General features: G+C 36.4%; 1 long non-coding RNA gene and 1 pseudogene across 1 annotated transcript; one reads left to right on the top strand and one right to left on the bottom strand.

Annotated features, from left to right (window-relative positions):
• Positions 1-1,396: 1,396 nt before the first annotated feature.
• LOC148847632 (ABC transporter B family member 9-like) lies at positions 1,397-4,456 on the bottom strand (annotated as a pseudogene).
• Positions 4,457-15,823: 11,367 nt separating this feature from the next.
• On the top strand, positions 15,824-16,900 carry LOC148847631 (uncharacterized). Its single transcript, XR_016100930.1, has 2 exons — positions 15,824-16,517; positions 16,615-16,900. It is a non-coding gene; the product is annotated as an uncharacterized LOC148847631 (long non-coding RNA).
• Positions 16,901-20,593: the final 3,693 nt, after the last annotated feature.

The following is a 20,593-nucleotide window of genomic DNA, read 5'->3' as shown; positions in this document are numbered from 1 at the left end:
TTTCTTACACTCTTCTTTGGTTATTGTAGAAAATGCTATCGATTCAATTTTGATATTTCTTGAGAAATTTCTAGTACAAGAACTTGTTTATTTTTAAGGTGTTATTCTGGTGTTTCTCTTTTTTTTTTTTTTTTGTTTCCCAACGCCCTCTGGAAATTCTACCATGAAGCTGTTAGTGTTGGCTGCTTTTACAATTGCAGTAACTCATTGTCCGAGCCTCAATAGGAAAATGAGGATATGATTACGGGATTCAACTGAAGAATTCACTGCCTGCTCTTTCAAGAAGTTAATTACTCCTAAGAGAGGAGGATATCCTACCACAACAATATTGGAAACACAAGTACCCTTAAAGATGGTATTCATGGTTCTGACTGCTGTCTTTAGAAAATGGCTTACAAAGGACAAGTTAAATTTTCTAGATGTAGAGTTATTAAACTTGGACTATGTTATGTTTCAAAAAGTGGCAGAGAGTGCAAGTCACACAGGGAGGGAACTGTTATAAATGGGTTTGGGAAATTTCTAGAAAGACAAGCAGGTATACCGTTAAGAACGGATGAAACAGTAGGAATCCTGAAGATAAAAAAATTCTATTAGATGCTGTCATCTATGGCTTGGTAGGAACCTCTAAAGACTCCCCTGATCCCTGATGGGCCCTGATTACCAATACGGAACCTATCAAAGTTCAGCCTTATGACCTGTTCTCTAGGAGGTCTCCGTTGAACTGATGTAATATTTCTTGTGGTTTAAAGGCCAGCCATCCCATTCTAGTTTCTATGTATGTCCTCAATAGAGAAGTTGTGGCACATGGGGCGGCTTCTTTATGAATGTCAAGCCCTCTCACTGGCTCTTCAATTTCAATTAGGGGTAAATTGCAATTGAACATCATTTCTGCACCAGGTTCAAAATATTGCAATGAATCTTACTGCTGAGAGTTAGGGCTGTTAAATGGGTTTAAACAGTAATGTCTATTCTAATCTATGCATATGTGAATTAACCAAACTGAAAAAAAAAGAAAAACAGACTATCCATTCTTAAAAACTCTAAATGTGCGTTTTTTTTTTTTCATTTCCTTTTGAGCCATGTTTCCACTGTGAATCAGTCTCAGATATTCTATGGTGAAGATTCTCTAGAGAGCTTTTCTTCTCTACAAATCATTTCATAATTCCTGGGATAAACAAGGAGAGATACTAGGAGAGAAAAACATATGGTCTATATTGTTTTCTGCTTTAACTGCATAGTGAAAGTTCTTTTTTCATTTCATGTTTTCACACTTTTTAATTGAACATGAGAAACATCTATGTGCATTTCAGCATTATTGATCAGATGAACCTTTTTTTTAGCTGAATGAAAGAAAGAACAAGGAATCAAAAGAGGATATATTAAGCCTTCTTGCCAGAGGAACCCATTGGCCACCAAGAATCTCTGAGACACAATAGACTATAGGCCTACTACAAACTCTTGTCTCCTATTTTGCCTATGTTGAGGAGCTCATGTGGAGTGCTACTAGAGAAGCATAGGCAAATCTAGTATCATCATAAGCTGATGAGCACCTCATGATGCTTCTGTTCACCATCACTCTCTCTAATGCTTCTTGCACCATACACTCTGATTCTGCATCCAGTGTACTTGTGCCCTCATTGAGCAAAAGGATCTTTGGATCCTTCAATATTGCTCAAGAAATGGCTATTCGCTGCTTTTGTCCACCAGACAGTTGTACTCTCTCCCCAATGGAGGTATCATAGCCTTCTGGAAGTCCTGCTACAAAGTTCTGAACATTTACTGTTTTTGTAGCTGTAATAATCTCATCTTCAGATGCACCTCCTTGCTTTCCATAAGCATGCCGTTACAAATTGTTTCATTGAATAGCACTGGTTGTTGGCCTACCAATCCCATTTGTTGCCTTAGCCAGCTTAGCTTGAACTTTTGAGTTTCTATTCCCTCAAACGATATTTGACCTGAATTAGGATCATAAAATCTTTCTAGCAAGCTGATAACAGTTGATTTCCCACTACCACTCTCTCCAATCAAAGCAACTGTCAACAAATAGTAAAGAACATTAGTATTAATTTGAGAAGAAACTTCAAGTCTCTGAAGATGTTGACAATGATAATACAGGTGAGAGAGGTGGTAAGTACCTTTCCATATGGGATGCTTAGACACAAATCTCTGTAGATCTGCACATCTGGATGTGTTAGGTATCCGAAGCTATCATGTTTGAGGCAATGATTTAAAAATGCACGCCTAGGTGCACAGGTGAGGCACATGGCCTAGGTCCCCGGTGCACCACTTTCAAAAGGCGTGCGCCTTGCACCTCAACCTAGGCATGTGCCTTTTTTTTTTGTTTTTTGCACTATTTGGTGTTTTTTAAGCATGGTGGTTGGGCCCGCACCCTCAACCAAGCCCCTTGAGGCAAGCTCACCAAAGATGTCCATGTTAGGTTCTTAAAATTCTTAATCCCTAAAAAATGATTTTATAATTTTAATTATCTTTTATTAGGATGAATGCATGAACAACATTAGAAAATAGGGGGTTCAATGGTTCATTCATTCATCCTAATAAAAGATACTTTTAAAAGATAATTAAAATTATAAAATTATTTTTAGGGATTAAGAATTTTTAAGATCCTAACATGGACTTGTTTGGGCTTGCCTCAAGGAGCTTGGTATAAAGATGGGTTGTAGAATTAGGAATGAAAGGTGTAGCATCACATTAACTATTTGAAATAATGCAATTGGGAAAGAAATAAAGATTTTGTTGGGTTGTAAAAATCATTTTTTTTACATTGTTTTGCAAATTTTGATTTTTTTTTAATTTTATGCCTTGCTTCAAAAAGGCGTGCACCTCTGGCGCAATATGGCTTTTACACCTTTTTTTTTTGGTGCCTTGCACTGTTAAAACTTAGGTTTGAGGTCAATATCACTTTTGATACTAGCTAGGGGCATACCTTCACTGCTTGAATCAATCTTTGTTTTGCTGTCTAGAATGTTGAAAATAGAAGTTGAATCTTTAGCCTTGTTGGAATCTGGAGCCATTGCACTAGTTTGTGAAATTCCACATGCTGATATTGTCAAAAACCTGCAAAAGTCAGGCCATTAGAAACCAAAACAAACACTACCATGAAATTGGAACAAGCAAACAAATCACCAAAGTTCCATTACCTTGAAAACTTGTCCCAATGTTGCTTGGCCATGTTGCACAAGAATAGCTCCAAAGTAGAAACATGCAGCTGTAGTGCAAAAAAGCATAATGAGGGAGCAACCATATCCTCCACTGCTTGTGACTCCAAGCTGGATTCTGTGTTTCATTGGAGCATCTCATTTTTTATGGTTTAGACCCATTACCTTTTGTTCTGCACAAAATGAAGCAACTGTTCTAATACTACCTACTGCATCATCTGCAACTTGACTTGCTTCTTCATACATTACTGCAAGAGATTTTATAACTTTCTTAGCAGCCCAGCAATTTTTTGCAATGTATATTATTTGATAATCATTACAACTATTGATGCTAAAATCTATAATTAGTGTTAATCAAAATTAGTATGTGTTTTATTGAATCCCCATCATCTAAATTTCTTCAATGTATCAATTTATACAATAGAGTAATGGAAATAGCCTTGGTATCTGCACTAAATCCCTCCAGAAACTTCATTTGAGCATATCCTTGCAGACCCTCATATGGTAACAAAACCAAAACAACAAGTGCCAATTTACAATTAGCCAAAAATGCTATAATAAGCCCTGCTATGTGTGCTGATATGATCTGAACCATCAAAGCCAAGGCATCACCTACAAGGCTCTACGCATTTAAAGCATCAGCAGATAACCTTGCACCAATAGTCCCACTGAAATGGAACCAGAAATTTTATGTCTTAATAACATATTGGAAAATTTATGTATAGAGGGAACTTAGGGTGTTAGCTAGAAATTGGTTAATCTGCCTTCAATATGCAGGTTATCTAACCAACTAATTTCCTGGTGTACCACCTTCTCAAATGTCATAGATTGAATCATTGTATCAATTTACCTCCAGCAACACCAAATAAATATTGTTGCATTGGTACAGAAATTAGAGCAATGCAACCTAGACCTATATACACCAAAGCCCAAAACTTGGAATCTTTTTGAAGTTCATGAGGAGGTTCATAGAAAATTTTGATGGCTGTTGAGAACAGTAGTCCAAAAACTGGAAAGGTTATACCATGTACTGCTGCAACAATAGATCCTAGCAGTAGAACTGGCACCTCAGGCTTATTCAGGTAGGCTAAATGTTTGATGGACACATTGTGACGTGCTTCTTCTTTCTCATCATCATTATCATCATCTTGGTCATTAATGTCTTCCCCTCCAATTTCAGTCTCATGAAGGCCTATGGGACCTGGGACACCAAATGTAAGTGACAAGGGATGCCTACCACTAGAAGAACTTCTAGAACCTCTGCTTGTAGATCTTCTCATAGCCAACTTTGGGTTAACTCCAGTAGGGGTGGTTTTTTTTCTCTTTGCTTCAGTTAGGGTTTGGTTTCTCTTCAGTTCGGTTCTATCTCAATCAGTGTTAGGTTTTGATTGGAAGTTTTAGCTACACTTGAAATAGCTTCTGTTTGAAGCCCATCTTTTACTTTAGATTTCTTCCCATTTTCCATTTCCTGAAATGACTTGTATGAAGCTGCCAAAACTGATGTATTGTAACAGCAAAGGCAAGCCTGGTATGTTCCCATTTTCACTTGAGGGTTTTTTGAGGGTCTGATTTCTCTTGCTTGCATGGTGTATTTTAGACTTTGGTTTTTGTTGCTCATTTTTTCTGTTGGATTGGGTTGAACTCTTGTGAGGGGTGATTTTTTTCCTCTTTGCTTCAGTTAGGGTTTGGTTTCTCTTCTCTTCGGTTCTCTCTCAATCAGCATTTGGTTTGGATTGGAAGTTTTAGCGACACTTGAGGCAGCTTCTGTTCGAAGCCCATCTTTTACTTTGGATTTCTTCCTATTTTCCATTATAAAGGCTAGTGATTATTAATTTCAGGCGATTGATCCAATATGCCTAAACAGTAAATTAAAGTTAATCTCCGGGTTATTACTTTAGAATACCAGTTCTATCTATCTGGAATCTGAAATCAAATGCTTCTCTATGTTTATTAGTTTGATCTTAGTTCTTTTTCAAGGGTTTATAAAATTTTGCAATATTTCTATGAGTTTCCATTATTCTTATTGATGCTGCTTTTGCCGTGTTTCTAGTAATCTTGTGCTCCACCAAGTGCAAATTCAGTCTTTAGATATTTTGTTTGATAAGTGCAATTTTGAATAATGTGTTCTGTTTGCTGTGTTCTGGATTATATGGACTGCAAAGAAACTCCCAGAATTTTTTATCAACAAATAAAATTTTATTAGAATAAATAATTAGGATTTAGTATCTTTTCCAGCTTTTAGCTGCTATTGTGTTTGTCCTATTTTTGTGGAGGTGATCTGTTATCAGCTTGGTAATATTGCATGTCTTTCGTTTTTTGGGATGTTTATAATAGATGGACTGTATTGTGCACCATGGTTGGTGATATTTGGTGTTGGAGTCAAAATGGTGGTATGTTGTTAGCTGTTTGTAATCTTCTAGATGACTTTACCAGTGGGAAGAAAGAAAACGTTTTTAGTCGGTTGTAAACTTACTAGTATCCATGTTAAGAAGACAGGACCTGTAATTTCTTTATGATTGCAAATGTTTTGCTGGTACACCACTGTGTATACTTCTTCTTTTGTCGATCTTTTATTTGATTATTATATGATATATGTAACAAGGGGTTGAGGATAAGGAGATGTGATGTGTCAGTATCCGATATACAATGAATTCTATCAATTTCAAAGATGATTTTCGTCTTGGTTTGATACCAACCAAAAAAGCCACCTTGTTTCCTAAGGACTCGGTACCATTTCCGAGCTTCACTAATAAATAGGTAGCTAGCCTGGGTTTAATTTATTATATATGCCCTGTACAGAGGAAGTGATTTGGTTGGAGGCTTCTGGATCTCATATTGTGGGGTGCAACCTGCAACCTGGCTGGGTTGTTGCTATGTTTCGATGAAATGACATTAAATTTATTGTTGGAGAGGTAATTTTCTACATTGCAGTTTGTGTCCCTGATGTTTAAAATTCAAATAGTTTTGCCGATGTAGTACTTCAAAATACAAGGCTACAGCCTCTATGTTAATAACTTAATGAAAGTTGCCATTTCCTATAAAAAAAATTCAGGTGCTAAACCACAAAGGGGCCTGATTGTAGTTTTTTTTTCTTGATTTAACTGTATGTTTCAACAACATAAGCGAGCTTATTTTATCCTTCAGTTCTTTTTGGTCATTAGTAGCCTAGTTGATAGATTGTCTAGCTCATATTAACCTGATTATGGAGAGTTAATGACATCAGCATTTGTTCAAATTGAATTTCCTTCTGTAGGATCTTTCTCAGCATTAATTCTGATACGTTTGCAATTTCCCAAGGATCCCACTTTACCATATTTGTGAAGTATTGCTGTTTTCGTTAAAGGGAAAAACAGAACAAAAGAAATACACCTAATTAAATTGTTTTGTGCTTAATGGTGCAGAACTGGTTAATAAAATCAAGTTCGTAATACGGCATCCATGGGTTCATTGGTGAATGTTACTGTTTGAACATATTGGATGAATCGTCTGAAGTTAATAACCAGGAGATTAACTTTAGTTTTATGTATTTTTGTGTTCCTATTCAATCTACTCCGGTAGGATTATCTTTACATTTATTGGAATTCGTTGGTTACTGTTTCATGTCTGGTTTTGTACTTGTATTTGTCCACTGACTGTTGTTCATGGTAGGAAATTGCATTGTTATTTCTATTTTGGAATTAAGAAATATTCCTGATGAATTTTTTCTTTTGCAAAATCTGTCATTTAAAGATTTCTTGACTAGATAGGGAGTGTCATGACAACATTGCTGAGATAAGGATGAGTGGCAATAGCAAAGTTGGAAATAGTTGTATGGGGAGTAGGAGAGAGAGGGTCTGCACATAAATTAGAGGCATCATATTATGTGACATCCCATGTGAAGTAGTTGACTCACCTTAATTTCAACTGGGTGGCAATTACATTACCATCATTCATCAACCATGATTGGCCACATTCTATTTTCTTACACTTCTCGGAGGTCTACAAATGGAAGGAAAAATAACATATACAAACTTGCAAAGACAAGGAGGAAAAATAAAAGATCTAGATCGTGTTAAATTCATCAAAAGCAAAGATCAAATAGTTTAAGAATGGAGAGATTAAGAAGTTTAAGTTATTTTTCAGGGGTCATTGAAGGAAGAACATGTTGGGAACACAAACTTTCAAGTCTTAGGCCTTGTTTGGCAATGTTCCCACTTGTTTCTGTTCTTTTAGAAATTTCTGTTTCAGAAAAATAATTTAATTTTTTGCACTTTAAAAGTAATAGATTCGTTTGGCAAATTGTTCTTCGAGAACGAATTTTTGTTCTACAGGAACAAAAATAGTGTTAGGATAATGAAACTATTTTTTAACATCAGTTTTGCAAATCTACCCACATTAAGCCTAAAATTAATCATAAAAAACACGTGCTATTGTCATAGTGATGTCTTCATATATCCATCGATGGGATTAGAGAAGAAACTACACCCATTCGGCATAACATATAATCATCAATGGGATTAGAGAAGAAACTATGTCCATTCGGCCAAACATATAAAAATGCAAACAAAATAATATAAGAAAAATGATTTTAGATCGCACTGGTTAGAGATTGTTTAAAACTCATCTTTGCGGTGGGAGAAAAAACAATTTTAGGTGAATTTGGATGGAGAAAAGGTGAGTTTAAAACAGAGCACATGATACAAAACCAGGTATGGTGACGAGACAACATACTTGTTGATGCGTTCCTAGCCGGAAATGTCGTCGGTGCTTTCTAGCGTTTGCTTGCCATCCGGTTGGAGCCAAGGGAATCCCTCATTCCTCTGAGATTTGCAGCGGCAAGTTGGAGGAGTTCATTGTCGAACAAAAATGTTAGGTAGGGTTTATTTCTATTATTTGGCATGAAATACCCAAAATACCCATTCTCTCATGTGGGAATCGTTAACACGTGTTTTTTAATAGGGGTTAACGTTGTGGGAACCGCACGTTCATTGGGAACGCGTTCTTTGGGAGCATCAATTTTTCACACCTACTAAAGAACGTATTCTCTGGGTGTTGTTCTCACACGAGAACACCTTGTTTTTTTTTGTACCAAATGCGTTTTGCTCCGTGAGAATATCGAGAACTCACGAAATGTTCTCACAGAACGTTGCCAAATAGGGCCTTAGGAACTAAAAAAAAAAGTAGAGAAATTCAGAAAATCGATGTATTTGTAAGATGAGGGATTCATAAAGTTAATGAAGCTATAAGGAAGGTCCCCACAGTAGAAGTTTAAAAGTGCATGGGTAATATGGGTTTATTATGGTTAAGGGAGTACTCTCCAACCTGAATTGTTTTCTTTGTTGCAAAGTCTGAAAATTAAGTCCAACAATTGGTTTGGAAAATATTATTTACTTAAAACCAAAACAAAAAACCATATTCTTTCTTGTGTTTGGCCTTAACCCTAGCTCTTCTAGCCTGTTCAAATTGGACGATATATGATATGAAATCATGAAATTCCACTCTCCCGAAAAAGGAAAGTTAACCTTCATCACAGGCCAGTTGAGTCTGGGTGTGATGTAAATGACTCCATAAGAGATTGATACCAATGCATGACACAAGTGTAACAGTTATCTCTGACGGTGGAGAAACTCATAAGATGACAAGGCTTGTTAAAAAAATTTTGCATTTGGTGCAAGGAAAAACTAGAAAATTGTTGAGAATATCTTCTTTAGATTGAAAATTCTCATGTTGGTCTTCTTTTTTGCTATTTGGATTTTATGAAGCAGCTTAATTAGTGGATTGGAACATATGCATGGATGAAATGTAGATGAGCTTCACCTATCCTAATAACAAAGAAACCTAACTTAATGGTTCTGTATTAACAGATTGATTGGCTAGAGAAAAGGGTTATATTTATTACAAAACCTGCATCGCCCGATTACTTCTCAAATATTTTTCATTATATACCATTGCATGCAAAGAAAGCTTAGTGGTTCTGGTCTTCTAGAAACATCAATTGAACCAGTCCATTTAAGACATCTTTGTTGCCTAAATGGTACATCAGTAATCTTATTATGGTGGGGAGAAAACTCGATAAATGCAAAGGATTCAGGGGATAAAAGTCATGTGTTTAAACAAAAAAAAGCAAATCCTTTTGGGGGATGACCCAATTTGCTAAGTATTTTTTTTTTTGGGTGTGGAAAAAGATAATTTTATTAGGAATAACAAATTTGATAAATAAAAGGGTAGGCTCAACCAATTGAACTCAGCCCCAGCAAAGCCGACAACTCAATTACGTCTAGGGGTGTCAATGGACCAGTTTTGGGTTTGACCCCATTCAAACCAAAATTAATTTGGATGGATTGGACAAATTGCACTGGACCCGTATTTATTGGATTAGATTGGACCTGGTTCATCAGTAATGAATTTATATTGGATTGGGTTGGACTGAACCAATATCAGGTCCATTGACAGGAGAAAAGAATATAGGTGTCAATGGACTAGATTTAAATTGTAACTAATCTAAATTAAAACAAATTTGAACAGATTAGACTGTCCAAACATTGAATTGGATTGGACCCGGTCCATTTGTCACATTAGACAGGATCGGATTGGATTGCAACCCAGGAACCCAATCTTCAATAACCTGCTGATGCTTGCCTTTGAAGATTCTTTTGTTCCTTTCAATCCAAGTAGTCCACACCACCATTGCAGGAATCAGACCCCACAATAGCTTGGCATTTTTTACTTGACCCCATGGAACACCAGCTAGCTAGAAACTCTCTCAAGTCTCAAGGTCTTGGGAGGTACCCAAACCAAACTAAGTCTACATTTGGCATTCCTTATTTTAAGGACTCACCAATTTTTAACTATAAAAACAAGATAAATCCTTAAAATAAGAAATGCCAAATGCAACCTTAAAGCTCTCAAGAAGTGCAACTAGATCTCATACACTGTAAGGCAATGGATAAATAAATATCCAAATTATCTGGAACATGGCAACCTGCCCACAAAATTGACAAATCAATGACCAAAGAAAATTCCTTATATTTTCTTTTAAAAAATAATGATTTGGCCATTGAATTTGATGGGCAGAAAATTAAGGAGGGAATTCTTTCTTTTTCTGTTACTTTTAGGCTAGACTGACATGTTATTTTCAGGTACAATTTTTCTTATTCATAAATGTAGCAATCTTAGAATAAATATGACATGGAGTCGATTAGACCTATAGTAAAATTGTCTCTCTGTATCTTTCTCTATATTATTACGTCATATGTAATTTTTAGCAACCGAAAAAATAAAAATGGTGAAGAAGCTGATCTGGTTGGTGAAACTAACTAATTGGATTACCATCTATTAGAACTTGGTTTGTTAATATTAACACCACATGGAGTTTTGAGGTGCCTTAGAAATTAGAATAGCCTATATCATGAGTGGGGCTCCCATGGTACTACCATTCAAAATAAGCATAATACTATATTATTTCATTATTTATGAAACGATAATAGGCGAATAAATAATGATTTTTTTCTTTGTTTTGCCAAAACGAATGAGTCATTTGAGCATGCTCGTTCAGTGCAAGGTTCAAAATATCAATACGTTTGATATGTCGGTAGAAGTGTATCGGGCAAATCGATACACATTTTTATTGTTTTCTTTTAATTTTTTTTCACAACATGTTTAGTAGGGTCGGTTTAGGTCTCCTCTACCCCCTGAACCGGTCAGACCTCCGATACATCTACTGTAGGGACGCATTGGCTGATACGTGTCGATACTTTAAACCTTGGTTCAGTGTAGTGCTGCCCCTATATGTGGCCCATGTGGGGTGGGGGTGGGGTCTTGCTAAGGTGCCCAGACTAGACCTACTGGCTTGTGCCACCAGATCCAAGAGAGTCCTGTTGATCAAAAGGAAGCAAGCAGAGTTGCCCTAGGTGGCCAACTTTTAGTGTAATTTCTGTATGCCCAACTGTGTCTTTGCTTTAAAACAGTTTTTTTTTTTTTTAATTTTGTAATGGTTTATTTTTATTTTCATTTTTGATACTGTTTTACCTTCCCTTTACTTTTCCATTTTTTATTTATTTATGATGTTGTTTTATTACATGAGTCAAATTGTTTAAGGTTGAAAAGCTATCCATTGTTGGATTTTAATCTCATAAGAGATTAAATCCAGTGGGTTTGATTGATCAATTACATGAGAAATTGCACCTGCACACTTGATTGAAAAACTAGCTTTTCTATTACAAAACCCAGTTTTGACCTTGTTCCACATTGAAAAATTATATGCTTTGTTTAACGTGCGCACACGCATGTGTGCGGCGCAATGAGGCGCACTTTGCTCGGCTCACGAAGGGCGGCTTTGGTTTTGGTGCAATGCTGATTGTTGATCACCGTTGATGAGATCAGTGATCACGATTCAATCGGGTGTTATCAAAAGACACAATTCAAAGTTAACAATCATTAACTGTTAACTACTTTATTGTGATTATTCAAGGTGCCTTCTCTGAACCAACACCTACATTTTCTTCATACATCTTCATAAACTATTTAAAGAGCATGAATCAGACTTCAAAAACACACATTTTTCGAAATCCACTTTCTCTCTCTCTCTCAGTCCGGCCTGTTACAGTCTCACAGAAGGTTTCTCTAAAGATTTTTCAACTTTGCTGGTTACAGATTCTTGCCCAAGGCTCTATTGTATCATGGGAACGGATTTGCCTGTAACCCAACATCAAACTCAATGAAATTGAGTGGGAGCAAATAACGTTCTAAAGACAGTGTCTTCAAACGCGCCTCAGAGCTTCTCCTCCAAAGTTACAGTGACCCCATTTTCCAACATCCATAATTGCTAATGCCACCAAGTAGATGAATTGATTGGTTTTCAATTCATTTAAGAGGGTAGCACCTGCAGGTATATCGGAGGATGGTATGAATGTAAAGCAATATGAGGAACTTGAGGATAGTTAGGGCTCACACTTTAGCAAATTTGGTGATGAATATAGCATTTGAAGATGGAGATCAATTGGGGGCCTATCGGTGAAGGAAATAGTGATGAATAAGGAGGGTTTAATGCTGTCTAGCACAAAAATATATAAGAGAAGGGTTTCCCTTCTTTGTTTGTCATCTCTAACTTTAAGAATGAGCCAATTTTCACTTTCTTGGTGCTTTCAAACTCGAGTTCTGGGTCTGGTTGGAATCTAGGTCTTAGAAGGGTCATTAGGGACATTGAGTTAAATTATAATATGACACTTTTGATCATTTTTGATGGGCTATTCTTGGACCCTATAAAGAATGATAGTCGGATTTGGACTCTCTCTGCTCTTTGCTTGTTTTTTTGTGTGCCTCATTTTTCAAAGCCTTAATTCAATTGTCTGCTAACTTTAGTATGTTTTTTCCTGTTAAAGAAGTTTGGGGTAAACTCATTCCACCTAGGGTTGAGAGTGGGGGTGTCAATTGGACTAGATTTGGTCCAATCCGATTCAGTCCAATGTGAGTCCATTATAAATGGACCAGGTCCAATCCAATCTAATGATTTTTTTGGACTGTTTCAATTCAATGTCTGGGCCGTCCCATCTGTTCAAATTCATTTTGGTTTAGATTGATTTCAACCCAAACTTGATTCATTGACACCTATATTCTTATCTTATACCAATGGACCATATATTGGCTTAGGTAGTGTTTGAAAACACTTAAAAGAAGTACTTATTTAAACGAGTACTTCTTTTAAGACATGGGACTACACATTAAGTGATTTTTAAATACTTATGGGTGTTTGGTAAAAAAGAGGGTAATAAATACTTATTATTAAAAAAAGTACTTCTTAAAAAAGTGACATGAATGTGACTTTTATTTTCCATCACTTTTTGAAGAAATGCTTCTTCGTTTGAATGGAACAAATCTGTCCCTGTTTTTTCTTTAATTACAAAACTACCCCCACTCGAGTTTACCATCTTCTCCTTCCATTCAAACCCTACAAGAATAGGCATCTGCGGCATTTGGTTGCAGGTCCACCAGCCATTGAGGAGCTCCTGAAAAACCCATAAACATTGACCACAGAGCCCACAGAGATGGAACATCCCCACCCCAATTAGACGCTACCACTTGGGCAAATGATTTGAGGTTGGCCGTTGAAGTTTGAAATTATGAATCCGATTTGCTGATAAAAAAGGAATTCTACTGTGCTACTTTATCTTTTCCTTCCCTAGTTTCAGAGATTCCCCAATGGAGAAACTTCTTGCTCTCCGTATTTCTCTCTGCCGATTTCCTACCACATCATTGTCATCTTCCCCAGGACGTCCTTCCTCCCACCACTGAGCTTCCATGGAGGTTGCAATCTAAGCTTTGTATTCTACCCCACCAGTATATACTTCTAACACTCGAGGGATTAGCTCTTGTTTTGCTCCTGCCACATGAATTATAGTTGCTCTCAGGTTATTGACGTTGAAGGCCTCCGGTTCTCCTCCGCAAAGTTTTTGCAACTCTTGTAAATATTTCCAAGGTCCAAAGGTGAAAAGGCATCCATAGACCCTCGCCATAATGCTCATAAATTCCAATGTACCTGCCCTTCTTGTTTTCTCTTGTCTCTGCAGCATACTTTCTTCCTACTTCAGTGTAATAATTCTTCCCTCCTCTTTCTGGTGTCGCGTTTTTTTGCCCTTTCTAGCACTCCTTTGAACCACGAAACCGGTCCATTGACACCCTTAATCAGGACAAAACCTCATCGAAATCCTCAAAGATCGATGAAGCAAAGCGAATATATAGAACTTCGGTGAAATCTACCCAAATTGGTTGGGGGTGTTACCCTTGGTACCATTGGTACCACCAGATGGCCTCCCCTTCAAGGTAGATGCCTGCAATCGCCAGCCTACAGCATCTCTTGGATCTCAAAATAACATTCTGCCTTGAAGATCCAAGGGATTGCGTCTTCCCCAACATACGATGGAAAGTCAAGTTTCTTCAATTTCTAGTTGTAAGCCCTCATCCTCTAATTGCTACCGTGGCTTGACCCTTCCTCATCACCTTCTTTTCCCTATTCTTGGTTCATCTGATCACATCAAGCCGTAACCTCGATTCTATAAACTTGGCCATCCATGGTTGAAGCTCTAGTCATGCGCATGCTTTGATACTTCAGTTGTTAGGTAACTGCCTAACTAAAAGACAATTTAAGGTGTCTAACCTCCTAATGAGAGAGAGAGAGAGAGAAGACTATGGAATTCTTGTCTTTTCCTCCCCTTCTAATGTATGTATGTATGTATATATATATATATATATATATATATATAAGTAGTAGTGGCTAGGAGAACTACAACTAGGAACCCCTGCTTTTGACTGGGTGTTGTCCTCTTCCTCTACTTTTGAAATTCTCAAGAACAACCTTTCGTCTTACTTGGGGGTATAATCCAACCAAAATTAAATCTAAAAGATTGTCAGAATAAAAATAACATAAAAGAAAATAAATGGATGGTTGATCAAATCTAGTGGCAGTAGTTGCAGGTTGGTTGGACTAATTGCAGGAACCAATCCTAACAAGATCTGGGCGTCCTTGCTTTCTATAACCCTTGAACTCCTCATGAAAACCAACCCATTCTCTAGGGTCATTGGGGTCCTTTTTATAGAGAATGGTAGACAAAACTGAGATTAGAGAGGAAGAGAGGGGCGACAGCTGGGTTTTTGTAGAGATATGGGTGCCCTAGGGTTGAGAATGGAGGGTTAGGATTGTTCTAAGGTGATCCTAAGGCTGAGAAGAGAAGGAGGGGGCTCCCAATATTATGTAGGGCTGAGATTTGGGCACCCAGAATGGAAGGAGCAGATTTGGGCGCCTAGAACTGGAGAAATGTGATTGGTTGGTGTAATGTGGCACCCTAAAGTGATTGGTTGAGCTTTAAGGATTGATGTGTAAGGCTAGGATGCTATATAGGGAGAGATATAAGGGTATGAGGGGTTGCGAAGGCTTGGATGGTTGAGATTAGAGATTATGAGAGAGTGGAGGGTGGAGAGAATGAGTGGGAAAGTGCCATAGGGTTTGATAAGGAGATGGGAGTATACTAATATAGTAGGAGGGATGCCTATTTGGGTTTGGTAGATAGGAGGCTCCCTCCTATGCTCAGTTTTTCATAGAAACACCCCATCTCTCAATTGGAATTCACACCAGCTTCCTAAAAACAGTATTTCAGCCCCGAAACTTCCCAAAATTTTCCTAGGATTTGCAGACGAACCCTCAGATGTCACAATATTGAATTCAACCGGAAAATGACACATTTTGACTTTTCTAAAGCCTAAAATACCCTTAAAATAATGCCCTTAAGGCATCAAAATACAGAGTTATCAAAACCCACCGATAAAAATATTACATGTCAGCATTTTGAAACTCTCATAACTTAATAAGTGTTTAGCTGTTAGCCGAAGAAATCCGATCGAACCACCTACAAAAAGACAGAAAAAACATAAAATGATTTCTTTCAAGTGATTTCATTTGAACTCTCTCCCGTTTCTTCCTCTCCTCCGAGCCTTAACATAGAGAAGCATCCCATCGACCACTCACCACCCACCAGCGTCCGTGAATGTGGTAGCCACCGGTGACAGAAAGAATTCTGTGGTTTTACAACACACAAAAGGATGTGATTTCTGCCTTGCAGAAGAGGGTCCATTTTGGTGTTAAACATTTAAATAGAGTTGTAAAACCAACTAAGGCTAACCCACCTGCCAACAGATTCTCCACCCAAGGCTGTAAAGCCTGATGAATAGATGAACTAGCCCCAGTTGTAGAACCTGTACGACCACCGTCAAAAAATACCCCTGAGCCTATAAAACCATCGAAATCTGACCCACCACAACTTGAAGCAAGTAAAAATTCAGTCGATCCATCATCACAACCAACACAAGTTGACTCTAAAACTCATTGCATCCTAACTATGCATTTGAAACATCTTCCCACAGCATAACCCAACCGTGCATTAGAAACATTTTCCGATGACAAATACTGGAAAGTGGAAATATTTTTGATGCACAGTTAGGATGTGCTGTGAGATGCATTCTTTGGGGAGCTAATGCAAGCATTTTTAACCCATCACATAGACTGATGCCAAAAGCACATGAATTCTACCTTATGGCTTAAAAAAATCGGCATCACAAAAGTGGTAACGAATCAGGTGGGTTTTCATGGATCAAAAGCCTTTACGGCATCATAGATCTTTCCATATTGTGTGTTTTGAAATAGCATTCCAGGTTTATAAACAGCAGCGGCTGGCAGTGGCAGTGGTGTTAGAGGCTGGTATAAAGCCACGAGCACCTTGAAGAAGAGGTGAAGAAGGAGAGTTTTGAGATTACGGTCATGAGGCTCTTCGGGAAACACATATTTCCCCGACAAATCGTACTTGCGGTATCTGGGCAAGTGCTTCCGATTCCGACTACTGTCTTATTCTGTGCCCTTTTTATTTTCATTTCTTTAATCGATCAATCTGTTTCTTCTTCTTCTAATTTACAGGCTTTTGTTCTTGGCTTCGACGACCTATGACGTGCACAGATCCATCAAGAACAATCAGACACCTCCCTCAAACGAACAAGTCCAAGCCCTTGAAGATTACATCCGGTCTATTCGCCGATCACCTTAGATTTCATCTCTTTCTTCACTTTCTATGTGGTTTGAACTTTGTATTGAAAGCAAATTCTAGCTCTAGCTAAACTGAAATTGCTTTTATGAACAAATGTATGGACTGTTCTATTTGATATTTTAATATAGGATTAAGATCACTAGATTCAGAATGGTAAAAGGTTGGATGTGTTGCATCAATTATTCCTTTTTTCCTTCATTTTTTATTTCTTTTCATAATAATAATAATAATAATAATAATAATAATAATAATAATAATAATAATAATAGCTTGTGTATGTGCTCTGTGCAATTCATCCAAAGCATAGGGATTGAACCAATTATATCAAGACCCAAACTTGGTTCATCTAGTTTGACAGAAAATAAAATAAGAGACAGAAAGCTGAAAAACTTTTATAGCCTTAATTTGTTTGCTGTGCAAATTTCTTTTGCATTAGGGTAAACCAATGCATGGGATTGCAAATAGATTGAGTGCAACTTTTGCTTTTGATTTGATTGTAAGAATTAAAATGTGATGTGACCCCACCTTATAGGAAAGGCGTTCAAATCAGCTCCCCACAACGTCTCACAGCACATCCCCACTGTATATTGGGAACATCTCCCGATGATGATACCAAGAATGATGAATGTCATCATTAAGAGATGTTCTCAATACATGGCGGGGATGTGTTGTGGGACATTGTGAGGGGCTGATTCGGTCTCATACAAAAGAGAACGGGTAGGAGGATGGTTATTTGTTTAGCATTGGAGTTCGAAGCCAGATGATGTGGTTCCCACTTTATATGGGAGAGACTTTAGGTAGGAGGAAGATGATGCGAATCTTGCATCAGTTTTTGAGATGCAAAATTTGCACTGTCAAAGAGTACAAATTTGAGTTCAAATAATCATTACAAACAAATGGATAACAAGTGAATGATGTGCAAAATTTGCATCTAGTTCAGTTTTGAACTAAAAACAAACAGAGACTTAAGGACTTCCCCTCAACTTTCTATTTCTTTTTTATTTTCTATATAAACAAAAATAATACAAATTCTGTTGAGCCCAAGGTTTAATTAACCAAACCATGGGCACCCCTACATACCAACCTTATTCACTCAACGCCTCGTCAATTTTGTATCATAGGCAAAATTCAAAATACCACAAGAGTATTAGAAATGCAAATTTGAGAGATACATTTCAACTCATGGAGGATGACATTGTCTTTGATACATCATTTTCATTGCAAGTGGATTATGATTCTTCAAATTCCCATCTATATTGAGGAGGGTGTAGGGGAATTCTAACATATAACAGAAAAAGGGTAAGTGAAGGGTCCTTTTCCTCTTCTCATTCTTCTCATTTTTCATATATGTGGTTATTTATTTTCAAACTGAGTTATAAAAAGTATATATTATAAGTCACAATAAAACCCTCCTATGTCTTAATTTTCTGATTTTCTCTAATAAATTCTATCATTACTTCATTTTTAAAACACTCTCTCTCCAATTAATAGTTGGTGCTTGTAATATCTCCCTTCCTCTATTAAATCAATTCTTTCCTCTTAAATGTCCTTTGACCACTTTTCACTCTTAATGTATAAGGGTATAAATTAGATAGGTTGGTTCAGTCTCAAGGCCTAATCAAACCGGCACAGTCGGATTGGTTACAGGGCCAACCGAAACCGACTAATAATAGTATAAAACCGATTTTGATTTCTTTTGGCACTAATCAATCGGTTAATCGAACAAAATACCGAAAATACTGGTCAATTATACAATCGATGGTCAGTGGAAAAGACAACGAGAGAGAGAGAGAGAGAGGATGTTACATGTTAGGGCTGACATGGTTTACAGGGGCATAATCCTCAACCGATTCATTAGTTTTAATATTTATCAAACCGAAATCAACCAATTTTATTTGAAAACGGACCACTTTGGGTCGAGTAAATCCGGTTTGGGTTATTTCATTTAATGAACAGCCCTATTAACACAAGACCAACTCTAGACTTGGACCTTAGAAAGAGCTTGCTGATGACAAAACCCAAATTTGCCAACTTAGAACTAACCAAATTTGACATCTCACCTCAATGCTCACATGGATCTCCTCCTCTCATTTATTACACATGGTTATTTATTTTTACATTAACTTATTAAAAATGTAAGAAATCACAATAAAAACCTCTTATTTTTTTTTTTTATTTTCTATTAAAATCTATCATTACTCATAATAAAATCACTCACTTACTCTCATTCTCCAATAGTCAATGTTTATAATATCTCTTATCCTTCATTAAGTCCCTTATTTCCTCTTAAATATCTTTGAACCCATTAGTATATATTAGATAGGTTGGGTCAAGACTAACCCTAAACAGGCCAAGAACCACACTGATGTCAAAACCCAGATTTGCCAACCCATTGCATGGGTTTCCTTGCTAGTTATAATAAAGTGTTTTGAGTTTTTCTTTTACCAAAAAATACTAAGTGTTCGAGTTGGTAGTTTAGATCAAGGTTCAAAATATCAAAATGTACTGATGCATATTGACCAATACAGGGAATTTGGACATCTGGCCACTTTTGAAAGGACAATACCCTTCTTAGGGATAGTCGGCTAAATTCATAAAAATTAAATACTTTTTAAGAAAAATCTATGATGCTAGAAATACATGATACTAGAAGAGTTTTGACCAATCAACCCCTGGCTGAATTTTAATAAATACCACTTGATTGGTTATTACTAAGGACTTAAATATTGATACGATACCGCTGACTTACAATGTATCCATTGAGTTGTGTGTATTGACACAATACACCTTGAAAAGTTGCAGTTTGCGTGATTTAAACCTAAGTTTGCTGGTGGCTTAGAGCCTTTTCTTGAGCAATCTTAAGCCACAAAGCTAGCTTATAGCTTGTGATAATAAAAGAAGTAAAATAACTTTTATTAACTTTTATGTTAAGATGCTATCTAAACAAATATCATATGTTTACGTTCAATAATTTTAATATAAAATTAAAAGGAATAATATTCAACATTAGTATTTTATAATTATTAATGGATTAAATAACCTATCAAATCCACATTTTTATAAAAATGATTTTTACTTTCAAGAAATTTATACAAATAAAAGTATTAATAATAAAATAATTATTTTATTACTTAAAATTTATAAATTTGTACATGACATGTATCTTGAAATTTTTATACAACTTTATAAATTATTAATTAACATTTTAATTTACACTAAATAACAATATATTTATTATTTATAAAAATAAAATTTTTTGTTTACAAAACATTCGAGAATATAATATTGTTTATAAGAAATGCAATATGAGTGAAAAATAAAATTACTTCCTTTGATGTTTGTTTCCTTTAGGTTGCATTTGGAAACAATGCAAATGGAGTGCAAATCCCAGTTCAGGGTAAATTTGCACTCTGACTCACTTCTGCCTGTATTTGGCAACATCACATTTATGCATTGACAGATGACAGACCAATGCATATTTACATTAATAATAAGATGTAAAAGTACATCAACAAAAAAGAAGTAAATTTATATTTAAGTGGGCTTTTGATAAAAAAAAAACATATGCTTTATTGAAATTCATATTTGCATCCATTACAATTAAAAGTCCATTGGTAAGAAGATAAATTTATCAGTGCAAAACTAACTCAAATTTGCAATTTATATGAACTGTTTTACACTGTACATATTTGCATTTTTTCCAAATACATCCTTAAGAATTATTAAAACATCAATTTCAGTTTGATTAAGAAATTCCTTGTTTTCACTGACACATGGCATGGTTGGAATGGAACAGATTCCACCTATATTGGCATGCATCAATATCAGTCAATACAGACCAGATACGGGCCG

Source organism: Nelumbo lutea, chromosome 6 (genome assembly GCF_056320005.1).
Source record: "Nelumbo lutea isolate HS-2025 chromosome 6, American lotus-T2T, whole genome shotgun sequence".
NCBI classification, from domain to species: Eukaryota; Viridiplantae; Streptophyta; class Magnoliopsida; order Proteales; family Nelumbonaceae; genus Nelumbo; species Nelumbo lutea.
Note: the sequence above shows the minus strand (reverse complement) of the source record. Positions and strands in the feature narration are given on the sequence as shown.